The sequence below is a fragment of the Arctopsyche grandis genome, chromosome 10, assembly GCF_051622035.1.
Source record: "Arctopsyche grandis isolate Sample6627 chromosome 10, ASM5162203v2, whole genome shotgun sequence".
NCBI classification, from domain to species: Eukaryota; Metazoa; Arthropoda; class Insecta; order Trichoptera; family Hydropsychidae; genus Arctopsyche; species Arctopsyche grandis.
In genome coordinates, this window is record NC_135364.1 from 21,106,315 (window position 1) to 21,130,792 (window position 24,478).

The window sequence follows — 24,478 nt, forward strand, 5'->3', positions numbered from 1 at the left end:
TAAATAAATTTAAACATTAAGAATTTCATTCGGTCAAATACCCATCCGGCAAAAAAATCAGTCAACCATAAATATTGTTTTGAATATTATATGTATAATAATTGTAATAGTTTTTTATTCGACGAAAAATTCGAGTGATTTTAAAATATCGATATATTTATTATATACAAATTATTTAATAGAATGTATCGAAAGGTGAAAACAAACATTTTCACGGTTGACGGTTCGGATTTAGTACGGGGAGGGGGGGACAGCGTCCCATTTTTGAAATGATTGATCAAATTTTCATATTGACACAAAAACGGGAACACCCGTAGCGAAAATTTAAAAGGGCATTTTTGAGGAGCGCCTCTGAACCTCTCCTCCTCCCTACATCCCACCCACCCACCCTCCGGAACCTCGTCTGTAATTGTCGGTGTGTAAATATGACAGGCAACCGCCACAGAGCGGCAAGGCGGGGCCATTTTACAAGTTGATCGATCAATATTTGCGCCTTCACTTCACCACCCCCTACGACACCTTGAATAAATTATTAGCAGTGGGTGGGAGGGTGGGATGGGGGGGGGGATGGTTCACCGTGAGGTGTCGGCTTGGGTCGGAGGTATAGGTCCGTGTAAATAATTTAACGGTCGCGTCTCGCTTCTGTCATTCCGCGTCATAATAATAAATGTGATCCTAATTTTTTTTCGCTTTCCACGGAGCGAAATTCGAAAGGTGACGTGGCTTTTATATCATGCATCTGTATACGTATTTATATAGGTATGCAGATGTTTTATATTGGGTATTATTCGAGATTTTTTTCCGTGGAATTCACTCGAGATTTGGCAGATGGAATGGAAGACGATTTTCGAATGTTTCGCTCCGTCGTAATTAGATTAATAATTGACATTTTTCTTTACGGTTGAATGATTATGATCTCTTCAGGAAGCGTCGTGCCGTTCTGATTATCTCGAGTTGCTTTATGTTCGACCTAATTAGATCTGCCACAAGAGAGGACGATATTCGATTCGATGAAACACTTCCCTATACAGATTTTTCTTTTGATTGAACTATTTATGTTTTTGAAGAGTTACACTTAGTTAGCGATGAATATCGATGGATGCGAGGAAGACTTTTGCATTCACGTTGTTTGCAGTTCGTCGGCAATTGAAAGTATTAATAATGATTCCGAATGTCTAGAAGCTTAGTTTTTATGTTAAAGGAGGAATTTATAATGAGATGTGATATTTATTTCAAGTTTGGACCATTATAGCATTACAGGAATTTCTAATGCGCCACATTGCTCGAAAATATAACAGAAAAAATACATAAAAAAACAATAGCAGCAAAAGGGGTGACCGTGAAAAAGTCGAAAATATTCGTTTATCATACATACATATTAAAAACGGTTAGTATATATATATATATATATATATATATATATATATATATATATATATATATATATATATATATATATATATATATATATATATATATATATATATATATATATCTGTATATACATATTGCTCTTGAAATAGCATCCATCCGATAAACTGTGCGGACAGTAGGTATGTACATACAACCATGATGATGACTACCGCGCACATAATTTTTAAGGACATAGTCCATCATCGGCGGTCATGACGTATTACCACGTAAAAGCTGGAGAGCAAACCGACCTAATGAGAAGTTTCTACAAAGTTCAAGAGAATTATACCCAAGCATGGTCAAAAGGAAAACAGTATGGTAGAGATATAATGAAGTGTCAATTATCTGAAATATACAGCCATAATTTTGATTGAATATCGTTTATATGAATATTGTGCATAGACTTATATGAAACTTTTTCTGTAATTTAAAGTTATTACAATGTTCTTTGTCTTTTCATTTTTATACATACATATGCTGGTGTTATCTTCGTTACAATCGGTTAAAAGACGAGAGCGAATCCCTCAAGGCCTTATTCATGACTACGGGTGTCACGCGCATTTCGAAATTGGTTTCTGATCCCACTACAGCCTAAAGTCAACCGAAGCAGATCTAAACCCACGCAAAACGTGTAGCGAAAACGTTTTGGGGTATTCTTTTTGTCGCACTTGGGACTTTACTTTATGCACCCGTGTAGAATCGACCGGTGAACTCCCGGGGAAAAACTTTAAAGACCTCTCGTTTAATACAATCGTATTTTCTTTCGTTTTCGCCGTTTCGGTATCATTTGTATCGCTTTTTCTACGTTTCGTAGAAAAATCTACTGTTTTTTTCGCTCATCCGTTCACGTCCCACGGGCAACGTAATGCAGGGGAAATAACCCTATAAATGTTACCCCGTGCCGAGTTAAGCTCGCATATTTTTAATGTTCAAATAGATTACGAGTTATTGCGAATGCTCTTTGAAGAGTTTTATTATTATGTACGTGGATGTACATATGTTTATACTTCAGCAATGAACATGGAACTCATATTAAATTTTCAAACTGCGTCGCTGTTGCATCACTTAGTTGAAATTGCAACTTATTACTGTCGCGTCTTTCATTTTAAATGCGAAAATATGCACAAACACATAATATATTTACGTATGTAAATATGTAAATAATTTTCAAATATGTAATTTAACAATCTATAATATGCTACTGCCCAAAATGACGTCAAAACGACATCTAAATGTAGTTGAAATGATAACTTATCTAAATCTTAATGACTACTTTTCCTATGTTTTCATCGATCTCTATCGGATTTGACCCACTTAGTAAAATCTATAACATTTTCCTAGATTATTTTTTAAGTCTTAGCTTCTATCTAATCTAAACTTTGTTAAAGGGATGGGTCCAGATAATATTCACTCCTTATTTATTAAATTTTCTGCCGTTGAACTTTGCCATCCTCTGTTGCTTTTGAATAAATTGTCTTTATCCTCGGTAAATTATCTTCCATTTGGAAAATTGCTCTCGTTATTCCTTTCTTCAAATGTGGTGATTCAAAGCACAATTTTAAGAATAATCGGCCGATTTCTAGACTATTCATTTTTGGAAAGCTGTTTTAGAAAATTGTCACTGGTCAACTTTCTTCTCTCCAAATTATTATTCACGAACAATATGGTTTTCTCCATAAAAAATCAATAGAATATATCCTATTTGAATTTACCGATTTCATTATATATAGGTATGTTCTATTTCGTCATAATTCTTAGTATCATATATGTATGTACATCCCATATCTACCAATATACCATTTATTTTTAGAAACTTTTTTGGTATCAATTTTATTTTATATTATATTGTAAGGCTATTTTTTTAACACATAAATAAATATATATTTCATTTTAAAAATTATTTATATATGAACTCTATGATGTAAATATATCTATCTCGCTAGTGACACAATTACGTAATTTTTTTCCAAATGCGAGTAAAAGTTATTTGTTTCCAATTTTCATATAAAATAATTAAAAATTTCAAAGATTTAACTAACTTTATTACAATACGTAGATACGTACGTACAATACGTACGCAGTTACAAGAAAGTAAATCATATATTATTAGTTACAAGAAAGTAAATCATATACATATATCTAAATATTTCTCCGGCAAAATTTGTAAATATTTACGAAAAAACTTTGCTTTTACTTAACGGGGACTAAGAGCCTTACTTTATATATTTATGAATGTACATTTTGTATAATTAACACCCAAAACATATTTTATCTCGTTATTTCTTTTTGTAACGTAGTATTTTGAATATCCCAAATATAAAACACGAAGAAAAACACTAGCAAAACCGACAATTCATACTTAAACTTGTGTAAAGAATTTTCTTCGACGAGTTTTTCTTCACGGGGGGAAAACTTTTACACTTTTGAGCGTTTGAACGTTTTTTGCAAATCTTTTCGAGGCTTTTAATTTATACACGGAACGTGCAAAATTAGCTGCACGTTCTCTGTCCAAAAAAAACCTTTCTAAAACTTTAATTAAGAGTGGAATTCGTAAAAAAGTTATCATCCTACGCAACTTCACGCATACGGTGCAGTTTCCAAATCGACTTATTTTACTTGAATTATGTAGATCCAAACTTTCATTTTACACACATTCAAGTGACTCGTGCATTTTTGATCGAGTTTTTGCAACGTCTATAAAATTTATCGACGAAAGCGATCGAAATGTTTTATGCGAATGGCAAATATCTTTTACATGCGTGTAAAATTGTACAGCAAGGATAGCTGCCGGATGTAAAATTTTTACGATCGAAAATGAAAACCAGGCCGAAAACATCATGCAAACAACGCGACGCATACTTCCGAATTGAAATATACGGAATGATCCATTAATTTTTTGCAAATATAATATAGCTCGGGGCAAGTCGCAAACGCTATCGATCATTTTCACGCAACGGGGTCAAGGGACGCCCTAAAAAAATGACGTTGGTCGTTACGTCAAAGTCACCCTTTTAAACCCACATACACACACACAAACATAACAGCGGATAGTTATATTTTAAACTGAACGTTGATGTAGTGGACGAATTTTTCCAGTCACGTCCGGTTACGGAATTTCTAATTCGTGGAAATTCTCCCCTTTGAGTTTTGCGTGACTTCACTTATACTTGTTTTTTTTTTTTTTGCCGTTTTCTTGTTCAACAAACTAGAGAGCGATGAACGCGACTCGTACTGGCTGTTTAATTTTTTTTGTTTGTGGAAAAAATTGCTACATTTTTGCGCATAAATTGTGTCGCAAACGTTACGCATGTAAAACTCGTTTTTGTAATCAAAAAAGGCTCATATTTTAACATTTTGATATTTCATATCACAACGTTTGCATTTTTAAAATGAAAATTTGTGCTTTTTTTATTTTGTATGTATGTATGTAGTTTGGATTAATGTTGTCCGCTCGTATGAATATTTCATAAGTGTAAATTTTCACAATGGAAGCATTCAAATGTGTAGATTTCGCAAGATTTGAATCATTTGATGTTTTAAAAGCTGACGCTTGTGAATCTAACAAAACATGCGTAATAGATCTAAATTTTATAAGAATTCTTTAAGCATTCCTCAACTTGATTAAATTAACTACAAATAAATGTGATGAGTTAAACATGATAATGTTCAAAAATATTCAACTTACGTATACAATAAGCATCGTGGTCATTTATATCATCTGGAATCCGGTTGAAGATCCGTCTCCACTCCTCTCGGTCCTGTGCCAAGTTGAGAGCAGCGTTTAGGGACGATTCTGTCAGTTCTTTAATTTGATCTGATCATCTTATGGGAGAATGTCCTCTCACTCGTCTTCCCTTTAGTATCCTGGTGTCTACCAACTTCTCTCAACTCTCCACGTCCTTCCTGGCAATATGGCCAAAGTAGGTAAGAATCCTTTTCCTTTCTAGTTGTGGACAGTCTCTTTGAAACTGCAAGCTCTTTGAGTATGTCCTTTTCTCTTTTTTATATTGTCCATGTCTCATCTCCATACAATGCAATGGGAATCACTAGAGATCGCACCAGACTGATTTCCATTTTCCTCATTATAGAACGGTTTTTCGCCGTTTTTGCCATTCCTATTTTTCTGCGGATTTCTGATTAGCATCATCTTTGTCTTGAGATCAAGGTACTTAGTTAAATAAAATCGTTGGAATTTCTGAAAGGTTCGAATCTGTAAATGAGAGACCCATTTTCATGCAAATCTCGAGCTTTCAACAATCTGGAATATCGCTGATTTGTATAAAATGCTGCAAATTTTACAAATTTGACCATAAATGTATCTGTAGATGTTAATTGATATGTATTTACTGAACTTCGCCGAATCGTTTAAAATGCTGCACATTTACATATTCGACTATAGATGTTTCTGTGGATGTTAATGGATATGTAAATATTTACTTCGTATAAAACTATTAATAAATGTATCAAATGTACAATGTACAATGGCCAGGAAGGCGCATTGGGGTTACCTGTTAGGCCTTCCTGGTATAAATTAAATTGAATGAAAAATAAACCGCTAGGATAATTCTGACATTAAAATGTTGCCGGTATTCGAGCAATTTTATTTCAAGAGACCAATTATAATATCCGAGTTGTAATAATTGGTCTTTCACTAGAATAGAAAAACCTTATTGGGTTTTACTCATTGCTGGATATCATACGTAGCCCTTTTAATCTCCACTGGATGCTCCTGTAAAAAAAATTCGAAAATGAACAAGTTGACTTTTTCAAACCCTTCAGTCTTTCAATGGCCACCCTGTATACGTTTAATAAATAGCTTTTAAATCTGATGACATATATCAATTAATGTTTTTCAATAATCAACGTTATAGATTCAGTTAATACATATGTTTGTACTTGCTAAAATTAAAAACAATTAATAAAAATAAAAATTCATAGTTAATTTAATAAAAATTTTATTTGTTGTAATATCTAACTTATTTTTAATGTTTGAATACATGTTTTACTCCATCAGAAAAATTTATTCGACGTTGTTAAAGTGACATAGTTCCTGAAGAAATATTTTATATATGCACATATATATGTATGTACATATGTAGGTATATGTACAACCATACACAGATATATTCATATGTTTGTTTCCCAGAAAACATCTCATTCAACAAGCTCCGGACCACTCATTGTGAAATGCAAAATTTATAACGAATCAGAAGGAAACTTCCGAGAGAAAAGTTCTTCAAAGAAGGCTTCGACGGGACTTGTTTGAGTTTCAGTCGCGAAACTAGTCGCCGATAAATAAGGGGAGCTTTTTCATTATTCTGAGTGGAATCGCCTGTTCAGTTTTATCTCGCCCAACAGACAATAAAGATTTATTTAGATTTCACTCCCCAGACGGCCGAAGTTTACCGTTGACATTGAAAGCTCGTCTCGGGAGCTTAGCCGAGCGGGGAGCTTTCCGGCCCGTCGGACTCTCGGAAGTGAATTTGCGAACCGAAGCCTCTATCTGCCGAACCCTCACCTGTGTCGACCCCGAATAACATCTAACCCTCCCTTCCAACCCACCACCCACCCGCCCACCCATCGCCCCCCACTCAATAAAATTGGTCTGCGGATAAATTGACGTCGTTCGAAAGTTCACCGGTCGAAAGTTACCTGAATTGCGGCGCGTTCGAAACTATCCGCACGCTTAGGTGAAAGCTCTCCTGTAATGTAATCGCCATCGATAAAATTCACTGCAGTTAAATACATACTAACTAGTATCGTATGAAGCTATTTTTATACGTGTACGAGACGATCGAATGTCGAAAATTTTGGTGCCAGCGTTCTGTTCGTATTTAATAGTAGATTTGCTACTCTTCTTGCGTTCTTGCCAGATAATACTTTTCTCGTATTGATATTTGCGCTCAATAGAAATAACTTATTGTCAGGTAGTAACAAATTGGTTACATGCGTGCCAAAATTGTCAGTTTCGAACTGAAATTCAATTATGAAAAAAAATACTACTACTTATTATACCGAGCAACAAAAAAAAACTGCCGGAGTGGAGATTAATTAATATTTACTAAGTTTGACCCACTGAATTCAAATATGATTTTTGTTGGCTTGTTCCCGTCAAAAAAAACGGGGCAATTTTTTTTACTTTTGACAGTCTTTAATTCAAATTCTAAATTTAGTATTGCTATGGCAAAAGTGAGTGTTGGAATCAACAGTCAGATGTATTTTTTAATATTAATAAAATAATATTATAAAGTAAAAAATCAGAATCAAAAGAAAAACATCTGACTATTGATTCCAATACTCACTTTTGGAACATCAATACTAGATTTTGAATAAAAGAACTCAAAAGCCAAAAATCTGTAAACATTTTTCTAAACACTATCTCTTAAACGAGAGCAAGCCTACAAAAATTATTGCAATATTCGAAGTCAGTGGGTCAAAGTTAGTAAAGAGTGATAATTCTTCGCTCCGGTAAGCAAAGAGCGTGATTTTTTGTTGCTCTTGACAAGAGTTGTCTTAAAAACTAACAATATTTGCATTAATTATTCATATTTCTGATCTGCATAACACACTATAATACCATCCGTTTTTTCGGAAAAATATTTATAATTAGTATTATTGAACTTATTTTATTTTACCAAGTTGAATAAATCCTGTTATAATCTATGTAGTTGTCACTATAATTAAAAATAATAATATTAAATAATAACTCTTTAGGTCTTTATTATTTAATAATAAAGGCAACTACATATTTGTAATATTAGCATAGACTTAGAAAGGCAAATTATCTGTGTGATTTATTCAGGCGCTTCAAGTCATCGTGTCTGAATTTCTGTTTATCTTTATAATTGAGACGTGACCTTTTCAATTCTAAATCTAAAATAATTTGCTAGATGGCAGAGACGATTTTTCCATCATTTTTATTTGGAATTCTTTATTGCTCAAACGAATTTTAACCGTCGAAACTACGTAATATTCTTTTTAGAAAAACACTTTTACAATTTTGAAGCTCGACAGATATGGTAACTTTACCGCCCCTAGAGTCTCGAAGTTTTTCCACCCCTGTCTTGTATAAACCAATCCTCAAAATCACAATCACAAATGTATTTTTCCGCTTCACAGTCGTTATAACGATTTCTATATGGTATAATTTGATCGAAAAAGTCGTACAAAAACGCTTCTACGTCAACATTTATTATCTGTCCCATATTTTGCGAGGTCACTTATGGATGAGTGTGTCCATTATGGAGGCGACCTTAGGGATCTCGAAGGGCAGCCCTCGGGCCCGACGCAGTTATTAAGTGTACCGCTGACCCTCATCGAATGTTTACCCTACTCCTCAGTCCTGGAGTCGGAATCGCCAATGTTTGCACTACGCTTAGGGATGGAAGAAATGGGGCGGTGGGGTGAGGGGGGTTGAATTTTCCCTGGAGGCGTCCCTGCAAATTAAGGGTCGTATTTTTCTAGCGACCTCCCGCCCTTCTGCGTCTCTCTCCTCTCATCCTCATTAATTTCGATTCAAAACAAATCGAATGTTATTATATTATAGGTATATATATGCTTATATATGTAGGTATACTCGCCTCGACTTCGGAGAGCGTAAATCATCGTTTTGACAAAATTATTCAAGAGTTATTATTGGACGTGCGTAGTGTTTGTTCAACGTTGGCGAGTTCAAACAATGCGGATGTTTCCCTTCCTCCCCCAAATTTCTCATACCTCATGCTCGTTTTTGCACGTAAGTCTCTCGGGCGACCGAATATTGCCCGGGAGCAATTTCTCGAATGCAGATTTTCGATTGGGAAATTTTGCTTCACTTGGGAAAGTACTCGTGAACTACGTGAAAGTATGAAATTAAAATATTTGCGAAAAATTCGAATATTTTGCCCCACTGAGCACACTCGAGTTTTATTTGATTTTTATGCCCCGTCACAAGATAATTTATTTTTATTTATTTATTTAAAGTTTGGATCATTGTGGCTTTACAGGAATTCCTAATGTGCCACAATGGTCGAAAATATACCAGAGAAAAAATGTATAATTATACAATAGCAAAAGCTCAAACAATAATAGAAGTGGTCACAAAACATAATAATAGTTAAATGTAAGGAGAAAATTGAGAATGTCTTGCATTAACAGTTGGCGCCAATGTACATACATATTGTTATATATGTCGCTTATCAATGTAGTTCCCACAATAATCAAATTCACTTTCTCACATTCATAAACATTCCATTGTATACCATTCCTTTCACATGTAGCAGTCCATTAAAATTTCTGTAAAGGGATAGTCAGATAAGACAGGAGTGCAGGACTTTGCCCAATCCAGGAATGCTGGACTTTGCCCAAGCCAAAAGATAAAAAGATAGATCACGATTCGATTACATAAGTTAGTCATCACCATCGAGACTCCTAGAGTGGTAGTCATTAATATCAACCCCGCGAGTGAGTCAGAACAGCAGCAGAATAAAGTGAACCAAAGTTAATTGGTGAAACAAAGTTCTACGTATCTTATTTTAAATTCATCATAGTTCCATAATTCAATCTGCAGTTTTCGAATATATCTACCAATAACATAAATGTAACGTTTTAAGATAATAAAGAAATCTTGGTTTGTTAACCAAGTAATTTAAAAAATATGTAAACTGCGTTTTGGAACACGACAATATGTATGAACATATGTATGTACAAAAGCCAGTCGTGAATACATATGTACATATATAATATCCCCGTGAGGCCCGAATGGAAGATAAAATATAAAAATTCACTTAAACATCACATCCAATCATAAAAATAATGATGAGCGCAGGCTACCAGACAAATGGGCTTAAATAATCTCTGATAACCTACGCTTACTGAGGTGGAAAATATCACATTCAGACTTGGCAGCAACGATTTCATTAAGAAGTCAGATAGCTTTTGGAATATCAGCCATCCAATAAAGATTGTGCGGGCAGCAGGTAAAACCATCAAATGATGATGTCTACCATGTACATAATAATTATAAATTTCGCTATATGTAGTTAACTTAATGTTCGGTTTTATAATACACTAGCTGAACCCGGCATGCGTTAAAATGCCACAATAATACATGCAATTCCCGTTACTGTTCCCGTTCCCGATTTTGGGCAATTTTTTTTACAGAAACCATCGCGAGCATGCACACAATAACCCATGTAAGTTTCATCGCCATCGGTTGAATGGTATAGGAACGCATACGTGATAGACAGACAGATAGACATTGACTTTTATATATATAGATACATACATCTAAAACCCGAATAGTTCTTAGTTTAAATTTAATCCTTAACTACGTGATAAAGTTACTAAGCATTATATTTATAAAAAATCTTCTCTAAGGGTAAAATTGGTGTAAGTTATGTTTAAGATTTGATGATAATTATGATGTATTTAATCTTAAAATATGTAGTATCGAATTTCTTATTTTTAAAATGTCATTTTCAGTATTTATATGTAGGTCGGTAATCATATTTGGTAATGAGTCATAATTTTCCAGTGAAAAATTTTACGGAAATAATACTACATACATATTTATTGTATATTATATTTACAATGATACATAATGGAACCGAGCGACTATTTTTACAAATCATTTTCGTTAGACTATTTTTCGATTCAGTGAAGTGTTTCAATGAAATTTACACTTCAATGTTGCACTAAACGTAATCATCATAGTTGTTATAATTATAAAAAAATACAACATGAAAATTTTCGAGCAAATTCATTCGAACAATATTCCGATCACGATGCGTATCGCATGTATTCTTATATAGCATGCGTTTAGTTTGAGAGGAAAAAATTATAATACCGCAATACGGCAGCGTGTTATTAAGGGTGTGTTTTAAGTGTTCTAGGTTTTTAAATGAGAAAGGCGAGAAAACACGGGCGTGACGGAGGAGATAAACATTCCCATTTAAAAAAAGGCGATATAAAAAGAAAAATTTGATAGATTTATTGTAGTTTTCAAAGTATCGTATCGACATGTCCATCCGAGCGGTATATCGTGTCGTTATCGCAAATTCTGTGAGTGTGTTAGTGTGTGTGTGTAAGTCTTTTGCCTTAGACCAGAGCCCTACCCGACAGAGAAAGGGCGGAAATTAAGCCGGAATCGAGTATTTTTCAAAGACCATAAATAAATTCGCTGGCATTCCACTTTTTTTTACCGCCAAACCGCGATACAAACTCATAAAACGTGCGGAAAAACTGTGCCGCGTGCTCTATACGATGTGAAATTCTAGGATGAAATAATAATAAAAAAATGAGACCGCAAAACAGTCAAAGGGTGTGTCGATGACCATTTGTCTTATTTAAATCTCATAAGCGCGTCGTATATCACGTATAAATAACGTACTCGTGTTATCGTAAGCTAGACGGATGTATGCGATTGTATACGTCGATCTCTTGTAAATTATAGCTGAATATCTACGTACTCGGCGATTTTTCGTTTTTTTTTTTTTGGCGAATCGGATATTTTTCTTATAGATACGATGTGTTTTTTTTTGTCTCAATTTATTTTTTATATTTTAAATATGTACATACATACATATGTACATATGTATGTATAATATCTATCGTCTTTGTGATATTTTTAAAACAAACTTTTTACTCTAGATTTTGAAGAGATATTATGTACATAATATTATAATTATGTATAATATATACATAATTATATATGTACATAATATTGATGTGTGCCGTTCTTTTGATTCGCATTATAAGGGAATTTTATCTTTACTTTGACATTGATCAAAAACGGTATATACTACAATACATATGTACATACATACATACGAATTTTATATCTACATACATATAATACCTGTAACTTCTCATTAAGTTTATTACTTTATCCGTGTACGTAGAAATAATAGATTCAGTTTTGTTTTTTATATATACATATTTTAAATATGTACATACATACGATGCTAAGTTCTAAGATTCTAAATAACACGTATATTTAATATATTATAATTATATTGTGTTAATATACGGTGTTTTCATTAATATTATAATTTATTTTATTTTCTTATCAACAATTACTTAAGTCCACTTTTCTTCATTTCGAGAAATATTTCGTAAAACATTAAATATAATATTTTGCATTCAATAATATTTAAAAATACTGGTGACATGTAATACGTTTATTCTGCTGATTCTGGACAATCGAAATAAGAAGAAGTGATAACAATTAGTGAATGAAGTCAAACAAAAATAGTGTTTTTGGAACTTAAAATTGAACTTCCATCACAATATTATGGTTCATATATTGATTTAATAATAAGCAAAGCACATTTTATATTACAAAGCATATATTAAGGAATTCGGGTTTCATTTTTTGACTATCCCAACCCATCGTATAATATTGTTGCCTTGCTTTTCAATTAATTTGTAAGAAGTCATCTGAAATTTACTAGTTCTGTTTAGAATCCTTTCTATCGCGTATATGTAAAGAATTAAGAACGCATAAATAAAAAATTCCATTCCTACTGCAATTCCAGATTCCTTCGCAATGATCGATTTGTTGCTTTACAATCTTGGAGGATAATTTATGATTCATGTTTTTTGCTTAAGCTTTTGTATTATTTAATTGACAGTGCTTATTTATTAAGTAAGATTATATTCCAATTTTCACATTATCCCTTTGTAATTCTTCATTATTTCATACCTGTTCTACCAACTATTGCTGTAATTTATTTTTACATACATAGATGTTGCTCTTATTTTAAACAATATTCCCCCTCAAATTGATGCTTTTCTTGTTTTGAATTTCTATTGTTTAATCATGTTTCTATGTACATATATGTATCTACCATTATTAATGCTTTTCTTCTTTATTTTTTCATTGATGTAATACTGTTTTTTTAATACATAAATATAAGCATGGTGATGGTTTTTATTCGGTTCATACTTATAAAGTTGAAGTGACTGCATTCCAATTCGCCGATATAAACGATCCATTGTATTCTAGAATTGCATTACGCGCGAATTCATTCTATTAACGAAATAGATTCGTCGGAATAAAATCACTCAATCGTCGCCGAGGGAGGTGCGTTTTTTTGTCGGTGGAAAAAAAATGGTTTTTCGCGAAAATTGAGTCGGTGCATTTTCCGACTGCCTGCCGTTAGGTGGGTGGATATTACATAAAATCGGAAAAACAATATTGAACTCATCCACCGTTCTGCGGCGTAACGGCGACATTACGCAACGTAATTACGTTGAGATTTTCGGGTCGAGTCGGTTTCGGAAAACCGAGAAATTTAATTAAAAATGGATTTGAACGAACCGAAAGTGCGTACGGCGCTTAAACGATTCGTGCGCAACTAATGAAATAATCAAATGACGATTTAAACTCTTTTCTAACTACATATATACATATGTATGTATATTACACTTTCATTTAAATACTTGCATCTTAACAATTTTACAATTTGTTTAGTGGCCAAGATTTAGAAAAAATGCAAAAAATACAGAATAAAGCTATGAAAGGTATTTTGAATGTGAGTAGATTTAAGAGTATTGGAAGTATGTTAGATGAATTGGGATGGATGAGTATTAGAATTAGTCTAAATATAAGTATATTGTCTTTTGTTTATAAGTTATTGCCTAAGTACTTTGATGATTATATAATAAGGAATAGAGATAAACAGGACAAATTAGTTGTAAGTAGAGTAAGAAAAAAAAGGGGGTGTGCTGGACAGCTTTTTGACAGAGGTGTGCTCATGTATAATGCCCTCCCTGACTGCATCAAGTCTGCTAAAACTATGGATGCATTCTTGCGAGATGTGAAGAAACACCTCTGTGAGGGACAGTACATATAAGTTAATTATAAATTTTAGAGGTAAGTAATTAAGATTTATTTTTAAATTAGCTTGATAGCTAAGATAATATATAAATAAATAAATAAAAATAATATATAATTTCGAAAGACACTTTGTATGTATGTATGTTTGTTTGGAAGACACTTTGTATGTATATATGTACATATGTATGTTGTATGTCGAAGATTACGTGACGTTCAAGTCAACAAAAAAACTAACAAATAAAATAAAACTATTCAAATAAATTTAATAAAATGTATAGTATTAGATTGGCCATGTTTAAGCGGTTTATATTACAAATATCGAGCGGGTAAAAACACTACTTTATGAATCACTGATTTGGAACAAATATGTAAAAACTATCGCAAAGATTTTTATCAATACCAATTTTTCATTCTTATATTTTTATTTCGTTCAATTCTCTAGCATTTGTTCCAATCAAAGGTCGAATCATGGAGATCTGAAGTAATCGGATTATTTCCACTTTATTTTATAACCAAGTAATTATTATAATATGTATATTAAGGAAGCAACCAAAAAAGTACAGAAAAATAACAAATAGCTTTTAATAAGTTTATCTACTTCATTAATCATAATTTTTATATACTTTCAGTGTAACTTTTGTTTTCCTCGTTACCTGATTTATAATCTTTTTATAAGGATTTCACGTGAATATATATGTACATATGTGTTTTAGTTTATGTGATACTTACTTCATATACCTAATATTTAAATACCATTTGATGTACAATACGTTCAAATGAACAAATTCTAACACAACCAAACAACGTAATGTATCAATCGAAATCAAAAAGTAAAATCCTCCTTTTGTTTAATCATTCAAAATTAGACCACTCTTAATTAGCAGCGGACTATGCAAATTTTGATCCTCAAACGAATATGCAAAAAGGTTTGGAGGCTAGAGTTGATTCATGGAACTTTTTTTCTTAATATTTACATATAAAATGTAGGTTGTATTCTACATATAAACGTTCAGTAAATCTATATCGGCTCAAGCGATCTTTAAGCCAGAACGCTTGCTTCCTGCCGACTCCTATTCGTCCTCTAATCTTAGCCCATTAATATCGTCTGTTGTAGATTGTGCCTTTCTCCCATCGACACATGCCTGATATACGAGTATGTATACACATGCCTGATATATGTATATTTCTTCAACTTGGACATTAGTTTTAGATCTTCTTAATATATCTGCGTTTGAAACTATTTAAATATATGTATTTGAGCTTTGTGAACAAATAAATGTCTCCCATAGACGAGAATTCTTAAGCAACGTTATAAAAAAATATGCCTTAACTGATTGTTATGAATCTTGCTAAAATTATCAATCCTCCAATCCATTAAAAAATCATATTTTAATGTGGATTGAATTAGAAGTATTCTGGAATTATTTAATATGGTTAGGAGAATTTTTGTAACGAGGAAAGATTGAAAAAAAAAACAAATGAATGAGATATTAGATAAAAGTAGCTGACATAAGTAGAGATTAAAATCATGAACCTGTGGTGAAATAGTTAAAAAAAATGGGATCTTAGCAAATTCAAAAGGATGCAAAGAATATTACGAGTGATATTCGCTGCCGAGATTGTTTCATTAACCTAATTAGTTTTTCTTTTCAAGACTTATTAAATTTGTCATCTAATCATTCGATAAGTATGTATATACATACATATGTACGTATATATATAATAAGCAAATGAAATATGTCTTGGTTCAGTTTACTTTCAATTGATAAATTACGCAAAAACATTGCATATATGTACATTGAGAAGTTAATACTATGTAAAATTGCAAATTTATTTGATTTTTGATTTTAGATGCTTTTTATTATTACTAAATTATGTTCACAATGCATCTTATATACATCTATTTTAATAGCTACTGATCTTTTGATCATTTTCTATTTTACAATTTAATTTAATTTGGTTAGTAATCATAGTATTATATTATTCTAATGTTTATGTACAGCATAATAGGAAAAATAGCTCAAAAACCTAAAGACTCTCCAAAGTTGACGATTTAAAGTAGATTGTGGTTAGGTAATCTGTGTTTATACCTGAAGGGTATATAGATTTGGTTGTAATCACTGAGACTCTTTACAAGTGTGTTAGTATGGTTATTAGTGATTTTTTCATAGAATCTACTGGTTAGTTTGTTAGTAATGTCTGTGACTAACGGAATATTATTTATGGCATGCTTTTTTTTCAGGTTATTTATGCATGGGTGTGTTAATTATTTTAAGGGATTTATTTTGTATTACTTGGAGCTTGGAAAGGTAAGGCGTTATTCCATACAGGTTATCACGAGTGAGATAAGTAGACAACGTACGGAAAATGTGTAGGGCTAGATAGACTAGGGCTACTCAGAACAGAGATGAATGAAAGCGTGTGGAGAGGTTGTCATCCAGCATTGGATGGATAACGAAATAAATATTTTAATTGTACAGAAGAATAGTCCTATCATACATATTCAAACAACCAGTTCATATTTGATCTAATTGAAACCAGATTTGGCCTATGTAATAAATATTCGTAACACGTCTATTGTAACATCACTCAATTAGAAACTCAATATTATGTACATGTGTATGTATGTTCGACAGAAACATTACACTAATATATTCCTATTGCGTTGTACGAAAGCATACATATCGATCGTTCGTAAATTCCCACTAACTGTCATAGTTATGCTATACGGTGGTTGTCTGCCATATTTCAGGGGTGGGGGTCGATGGGGGTGGTTTGAGAAAACAGAGGATATAATATTTCAGCCGCCTTGACCCGCCAATGAAAAACAAAACCTGATCGATGGATTGTTTGCCGGCCTTTTAGCCCTCCCCCATATTCCTATCCCACTTGACATTTTACAAGCGACTTTGTGTCCCCGTTTTTGCCTCGCTTAATTGAGATGCGGGGGTGGCACTGTTGATACCTAAAACCTACCCACCCATCCACCCACCTACTGTCCCACCTTCTATCGCCATGCCACCTTTAAAGTAACGGCCCAATTAAACTGCGATCCGAGTTTAAAGCCACTCTAAAGCTCATCATCCCCACACCCTTTCATCTAACTAAATGCTTATTCGATCCAACTATACGTGCATAAGTACGTCGAAGCTTCTGAAATATCTCGTTAGGTTTTTAGCCGTACGCATGCGAAGAAAACGTATGCCGAAATCGGTTTTTCCATTTAGATTTTATCGAGTTTGGTTCCTTTCGTTTGCTTAGGGGACCGGTTAAGTGGTTGTTAAATATTGATTTTTTTTCGTGCCCGCCCAGTACAATGCTATTGACCTCGTATTGTGACCTTTGCTATTTTAATGACGTGCATTTTATTGTTTTCTACTCTTGGGCTACTTTTTGTGATGAATGGAATGATACCACTATTGATCTAGTGTTTGTACGGATGACGACTTTGGTTTAGGGTCATTTTTTGAGCTCATTGGATTGTATAACTGTCACTGAATTATTTTCATAATTGCCTGATCACGATTCGAATGAAGGCTGATTTTTACCTGATCTCTTGTTCTACAACCTGGTGTTGGTCTACGTTTCTTGTTTTAAGTTCCGTTACTGGATTTTTCAATAGATTAGTTGACCCTTAGGCAAATACCCTTTTCAGGGGGCCATTTTACCCTTCTCTGTCTGCCCTAACCACGCTTACCATCGGAATTGGTTACCCAGCTTTTGATGTGGTTTCTCAGTTTGGTGGGATTCACCACTTGAAGGTAGATATAAATAAGATTTGAGCAGAATGCAAGTACAAACCCATTTATGTAAATTGCATTCAATATTTACTATTTCTTATTGGGTATATATTAAAATTTTCAATTAAAAAGTTTTGAGTTGAAATAATGTTTTTTTTTTAATTAAAAATTGTATTTCAAGTTTCACAACAAAGATGTTACACAGGTTTTTTGTTCGCCTTTAGTACTTGGAAATTTAAATTTACGTTCAATTATAACTATGTATTTTTCACTTGTTTTTGCATTAAAAACATATTATTTAGTTATTAATATATTTATTTAGTAAAATATTTAGTTGGTAAAATAGTATAATAATTAATTAAGGTGCTTCCAAAACACACGTTTAATACTTTAACCGGATTATGATGAATCCTTGATGACTTGACTTGAAATTGATATTATAAACCACACAAACGAATAAACACACCTTCTATGTATTTAGTATAGAGCTATTATAAATAGTCGGATAATTAAAAACAATATTCTAATTGAAAATTGTATAGAATTATTTTATTTTATATAGAGATTAGATTGAACTCATACGAACTGTGTCTGCATGCAATACATTTATCATACTACAAATAGGATTGTCATGTTTCTGGTCGTTAATATTAAATGGTCTGCATATAGTATTGTATGTAGGTACGTATGTACTTTTGGTAGTTTTTCCTGTCAATTTATTTTCAATGTATCGATCGTATCGTGCGGGAAAATTTCCGCTTAGTTTCCCGAGAAATTCGATCGCCGACGGCTCCACCAATATGTGGATGGATAATTCGAAGAAAAACGTTTTCCGAATGAGATAAACAGGGGCGGCACGTGGCGTGCATTGCTAATTTTCCGCTGGGGGGAAATCGTCCGCCACACGCTCACTTTCTCTCTCCCTTTTCCTCCTCACGGTGCGTAATACAAAAGTTTTCGCGAGGAAAAGTACACGTCGCTAGATAAGCGTACGACGGACGCATTTAAAAAACGCTCCACCCTCCAGCTCTTATCATTTATCCGGAAAATCGGGCGAGTTTTCCAGGCGTGAAGAGGGCAAGGTCTGACAGCGACTTCGACGCGGGCCGATAGTTGAAGTGAGGTCGATTAAATAAATATAAAAAGAAGAGTGTCTTTAAGCCTTCGGTAAAAGTTAGCGTATCCAATAAAGAACTTTCTTGACGCTTTCACGTTGTAGTTATTGCCCACTTTGGCGAAATGGAAACTTTGATCCCGAAGTATGAAATTAATGGATTTTGAACTTTATATTACTAAAAATCTAAAAACCATCATATTTATTATTGAAATATTTTATAATAACTATATACATATCTTTCGTATATGCCTCTCAGCCTTCATCTCAATGATCTAACCAGGCCTGGCCCGAGGGTATATCGCGCCTCTAGGTAGATTGGTTTTAGCCAATCTAGGGGTGCGTCGCAGCGCCTCTTTTCTATGGCGCCTTAAGCACGCGCCTAGTCTGCTACACCTTTGAGCCGGCTCTGGATCTAACTAAATATAAAAATTTGATTATAACAATATTTATATTCATTTGGTGTGAGTTAATAATGTTTTTTGAAAAAAAAAATACTGGACCGAATTGGATTCGCCCAAGATTAGAATATTGTAAAGTAGAGTTTAAGTGATAAGTAGCCGTCGGCAACTGATTTACTAGCACTGATCGCATGATCTCGCGTTCGCGCCAAAAAAACCGCGCCGTATGAATAAGCCGTATACAACAACCAATTAGGTTTCGTGACCCATCGACCAATGATCTCTCTGTGTTCAGAGTAGGTATATGCCGTGTATAAATACTAAGCGAATCTGTTCCGTGCTTTATTCGGAGCTGGCTCTTCGACGGAAAAAAAATAAACTAACTCTACCACTAGCTGTGTCTTTTACCTCGATCTCAAAAACCTCTCTACACGTCCAAGCTACAATATCTTGCAGAAATTTAAATACCAAACATTTATTTTACGAATATCATTGGAACTAACATTGTCTAAAAAACTTATAACTAACTGACTATAGGCTACGAAGTCAACTAGTTGTTATTGATACAAAGCATTATTCTTGCTCTATTTATCAAAAAAATACTGTAGTGTGAGCGTGTATAGAGCAGTGGTAGAGGTAGCTTAATGTTGTTCAGTCGACCAATCAGCTCCGAATAAAATCATGGAACAAATCCGTCGAATATTTATACACAGCGTGTTCTCTCAGCACGTGAGATCATTGAACGATGGGTCGCAAGACCTAATTGGCTGTTGTATACAGCTTGCTGATACGCCGAGGCCTTTTTGGCGCGAACGCGTGATCAGGCGATTAGTGCTGTCAATCAGTGGTTGACAAACACAGATCGCCTTATCTCCACATTACAGTAATATGGTTAACGAATTAAAAAATAAAATAATTCGATTGTAAGTGTGTACCTATATTTACCATGCTTGATTTGATCCTCAAAATATTTTCATATTGACAAAATTTTAAATAAAAACTTTAATCTGTATAATTATACATATGTATATATGTATATTTACTGTGTGATGATTTACCGTTGGTTATAATAAGCTTTTGAAAAAAATTTATACTGATTTTGTACATTTTTCATTTAGGTAATGTAAGTATTCGCAGGTGAGAACGTTTTAATTAACTCGGCGGCACGTTAACGCGACAATGACCCCATGAAAATAATTTATAACGCGGAAAAAAACAAACAAAAATCGCGAGAACATCAAACGTTTCGTTATTTTTTTTATTATTTATTTTTTTAATAATCTCGCCGTTCCACGAGAACCCTCGAGTCTGATAAGCTTTTTTTCCAGCCGGCGAAATATCACGAGTCGTAATTTTACTTTTTCCTCATATAGAGCAGATAGAAGAGACGTCGCTGAAAGAAGCAGGAAAATACCCCCTACTAAATCTTTCTCGAAAATAAAATATAAAATGTACAAAAGTGGTACAGAAAAAAATGAAGAATCGCGTCGTTTCCATGGCGCTGTATAATTTACTATTGAACATCCATTTTTTCCCCCAATACTAAATCAATTAAAGCTGTTAACATTTCAACATCATTTTAAAAGCTTTCATTATTAAATTTATATTTTAACATTAAATAATTTTATAAAAATTTCCTTGTTTCAGGTGAGTGCTACAATACTACAGAGTCTTCAAAAATAATGTAAGTCGTCTAGTGAATACCTACGCATAGTTTCCAGCATCTGGTGTGTGACGCTGAAAGATATTCACGCGGGAAAACCGATATTGGGAATACTTCATATTTATGTGAAGCGATTCTTCCATACGCCTGGATGTCCCTTTGTAACGACCCTTTCACTGTTCCATCCCCCTACCCCTGCCACCCACTGACTCACTTTTTTATATTCTTACACGTCTAACGTGTACGACGGAACAAAACGAAGGTAAAATGTATAAAAGTGATGACACTCGCAGACAATATTGCACACGTGGGTTTTATCCCTAGCACTATGTACGAATGTTACCGTAAAATTTCTCCACGAAATATTATATATTGGCGTATGATATAAATTATATGTGTATATCGTTTCATTTTGAAATTTCTCTGTGAAACTTATACAAAGTGGGGCGGAAACAATTAAAATAGTGGAAGTGGTCCCCAAACGTGTTTCACTCCCGTACCCCTTGGAAGCCTGTTTTAATAGGCTGTAGCCCCTCATATTAGTAGTTTATTTAGATTGATTATATTTTTAAAAGCGCCGTTACAAGTCTAAAATCTTTTTAAAACCATTTTATTAGCTTCACTCTGTTATTTCAGTAACATTCCTGTTCGTCAAAAAATTGTGAACTGATATTGAATCACTTACATATGTATGTATATCTTACCAACATACGAGGGTTAGCTAACATTGAAGTAAGCTAATGTTTCCGACATGAAGTTAAAGGATTTAATCAATTATAAACTCAACAATAGTTATCACTCCAAGTCGATCTTTTCCTCATCAAATTTGGAAAATTATACCTACTATTTGTCACCACTGTTTGAATATTATTTCAAATTTATAATCTATAAATGTATATACTACGTACAGGCTAAATACCATATATATGTGTCGCTCAGTGGAAACCCGCAATGACATCATGGGAAAATGTAATTTTTATAAATAAATAAATATATGTACATACATATGCAATTCATAAACTCTAAAAACGGAATCAATAATCTCAAAATTGGACACAAATCGCATTGAACATGTGTTTGGAATAAACTTAAACAATACTATTGTGAGTTTCGTGCTATTTTACCATAATCGTAATGGAGAATTTACTTATACATAAGTCATAAAACGAGTATGTAGATAAAGGAGGCCGTATCATGCAACGCGTCTGGCAAAAAAGACAAAAATAAATAGTCACGTTTTTTTATTTATACACAACTTTCAACGATAATATCTGTATCTTTTCGCGGAATACATAAACAATTTAGCGTGCGAAGGCACACATATCATCAGATGGGAATCATTGAATTCGATATAAAGTAAAATAAATACGTAAATATTCAGTATTTAAGTTATATTTATATTATTACTAGTGTATTTTTAATATAAACCGCTTAAACGTGGCTAATATAATAAATAGTAAACATTTTATAAAATTTGTTTGAATAGTTTTATTTTATTTGAATATTACTTTGTTTTTTTATTAAATTGAACGTTAAAAATTCTACAAACCAACAATAGTTACATACAAAGTCTCTTTCCAAATTATATATTAGAAGAAGACTAGTGGCTTCGCTAGGCATTCGTAATATAAACCGCTTAAACGTGGCTAATCTAATCGTGAACATACATACATACATAGTTACATTCAAAGTCTTTTTCAAAATTATATATTAGATACATATTATTATTATTAAAGTCATTATTAAAATATAACGTCACTCATCTTTATGTTACTAGTCGTCTACTTACTTCCCACACAATCTGTTAATGTACATATACATATGTATGTATGTATGTAAGTACATAGATACTTTCGGATAATGAAATTTGGCAAAATTTTTTATCGCATAACGTGTGTATTTTTTAAAAAGAGAAAAGGGCGCACAAAAGTGGAGTGTAATAAGGGCGTCTGGTGGATTATGTCGCATTATGGCCAACTGGCCTTGATATGTGTGACAGTGTCCGGGTGTCCACCATTAGCCCACCATTACCGCAAAGCCCCACCTGAAAAGTGAGTGCTTCTGGGACTTGATTAAGACCCCAAAGCCCCGATTCCGCGGGCCCGATGTTTAACGTACGCGTACGTTTTTGCGACGGATAACTTCAGTAATGGGCTTTCGGGGTAAGTTCGGGCGTTACATGTCGCCCTTTGAGTCACGATCCGATTTTATGATAAGCCCTTGAATGTGAATACAAAACCGACCTATGAACGCAAAAACTTACCGTATGTATGTGACGTTACGTTGTGAAGGCTCGGGCCTTTTAGAGAATACGAAGATAAAGTGAAAAACTGTTTGGGAAATCTATAGCGTTTGTATTAAGCAAATGTATTGTGTATATACATATGTATTGTGTATGTATATACATAGATGTATCAGATTTATAGTGGAATTCAATCACGAATTTCAATTTTGTTGTATCGTTTTTATCGTTAAATCTAATAATACATTTTTATTTGGAATGGGAAAGAGAGATTATACACACATACATACATATATGTACATATGTATATTTACGTATATGTTACAGTCGAAGTTTATTTTTAGTTGTTATATATTCCAACTGGCATTTTAGGTCATTCATATTTGAATACCACTCAACTAGTAAATTATATCTCCACAAGCGCAAATACATTTTCAACAATGTGCGCCAGTTGTAATATTACAGTTGAGTTTTGACAGCTTTGATGTTTTTACGAATGCTTTAGAATTCAATAATGCGTTAATATTTTCTAGGTATTATAGCGAATAAAGGTAATGAGTACCATAATACGATAGCTCTAAGAATGTGTTCAAAACAAAAATACGACTTTCCAACTCAATTTACTAGTCGAGAGACGTTTTCACAAAAACCTTAACATCTCCATCTTACCTGGTACCAACTTATAATTGAACTATATTTTCAGTTTTAATATATTTTCAGTTTTAATATATTTTCAACAGTTGGAATGTAATTTGCCATATGAATCAACTTACGTGGGATAGACGTGGGTAGTTGGTACCGGGTTAGATGGAATATATGACTACTAGTCAAAATATATTATAACTGGAAGATATCCACACTTCAGCTGTAATATATGTACTCTCAAATATTGTATCTGATAAAAATAAAAAGACTATTTAGATTTGGCTAGGTTAGGTTAATTTGGAAAGTCATAGCATAGATTTCTAGACGTTAAAGTTTCGGAAAAAAATCTGTACAAAATATTAAATAAATCCATTAAAGAGCAATTGAAGAAAAATGTAATCTTTCAGAATGTAAGTAAACATAAAATAAGTGAAAGTAAG

At 33.2% G+C, this 24,478-nt stretch overlaps 1 protein-coding gene across 1 annotated transcript in view; it reads left to right on the top strand.

Annotated features, from left to right (window-relative positions):
- Window positions 1-24,478, top strand: part of LOC143918308 (uncharacterized) — a 237,919-nt gene that overhangs the window by 130,554 nt on the left and 82,887 nt on the right. The gene's annotated exons all lie outside the window — the stretch shown is intronic.